Source organism: Puntigrus tetrazona, chromosome 9 (assembly GCF_018831695.1).
Source record: "Puntigrus tetrazona isolate hp1 chromosome 9, ASM1883169v1, whole genome shotgun sequence".
Lineage (NCBI taxonomy): Eukaryota > Metazoa > Chordata > Actinopteri > Cypriniformes > Cyprinidae > Puntigrus > Puntigrus tetrazona.
In genome coordinates, this window is record NC_056707.1 from 2,083,390 (window position 1) to 2,084,677 (window position 1,288).

At 30.8% G+C, this 1,288-nt stretch overlaps 1 long non-coding RNA gene across 1 annotated transcript in view; it reads left to right on the forward strand.

The window, feature by feature from the left end:
- The first annotated feature begins 202 nt into the window (after positions 1 to 202).
- LOC122351283 overlaps positions 203 to 1,288 on the forward strand; it is a 2,587-nt gene continuing 1,501 nt past the window's right edge. The window contains exon 1 of the long non-coding RNA XR_006251725.1: positions 203 to 527. This is a non-coding gene — a long non-coding RNA (uncharacterized LOC122351283). The remainder of the gene's footprint in view (positions 528 to 1,288) is intronic.

The following is a 1,288-nucleotide window of genomic DNA, read 5'->3' on the forward strand; positions in this document are numbered from 1 at the left end:
CTTTTTTTTGTTTTTTGTTTTTTTGAGCAATTGAGGTACTTATGAGAAACAGTGTAGCACTAATGTGCTCATCTTCAAACATTTAAAACATTAAAAGTAAAACATTAAATGAAATCTCGAAAAAACAACATGAGTAATTCTATTCTGTTTGGCAGCTTATTCCACAGTTTTTCTTCATCTGTTCACAGTGACTTTTTTTATTTTGACTATTTTGAGTGGAGCTAAAATCATTTCAAAAGCACCATGTAGTCTGCATCCACTGAATGAAATACTAGGTATACAGTTTTTGTTATATCAATCATTTGATGCATTATATTTTTGTATGTGACAGTTTTAACAAAAACGTATTGTAAAAAAAATGGTAGCAGGGGAAAAGCAAACATTAATGTCACTGAAAATGTTGAACATGAACCCTAACCCTAAGATTTATTCAGTTAGTAGTCTGTTTTATCTTTGATTCCGGCAGCTGGGACAAGAGCAGTAACCCTGAACCCTGGAATAAACTCAGTCCAAGCTACCAATATAAGGTATATATATGCGTCATATCAGCGGTGAATAAATGATATTAGTATTATTTTTGTTACTGTTATTTTATAACACAAATCATTTTAACTATGGTAAAAATTACTTATAGCAGCCTGTGAAAAGGGTCGGTGTTTGTTAAGCCAACAAATGTGTCAGTTAGAATTTTTCTAGAACAAATTTATTCACACTAAGGCTGCACAATTCATTTCTAATCATAATTACAATTATATAATCATTCAAAGAGTCAATTAATCGTTCAAAACCCAATTATGTTATTCTGCACGCTTAAGATGTGTTCTTTTCTTTCTAAATGTTATCGTAATGATTTTTGCATTGTTTTAATTTTAGTTTTCATTATGATTATTCCTCAAACTCTTACACCGGTTTCATAGACAAGGCTTAAGCGAGTAAAAGAGTAAAAGAAACTTGGTCTCACTTAAAATATATCACTGCCTTTGTTTTGTCTAAAAATAGACCACCAGTAATGCATTAATGTTTATAAAAGTGACTTAAATGCCAAATCCAATCTTTCTCAGTTTCTGCCCTAAAACTGGATTTTTTTTTAATCTTCCCTCAGATTATCACTAGTTTTAAGTCATTGTTAAAAATGTATTTAAGAACTTTTATTTTTACCTCTACTTTTGTACAGCACATCGGTCAGCAATGATCGTATTCATTTGTGCTATAGAATTTGTGCTTATATTCTTGTGGATGTCTATGTTTAAGCCTGGATGTCCTGTACAGAGCACATTCTTGTGTATAT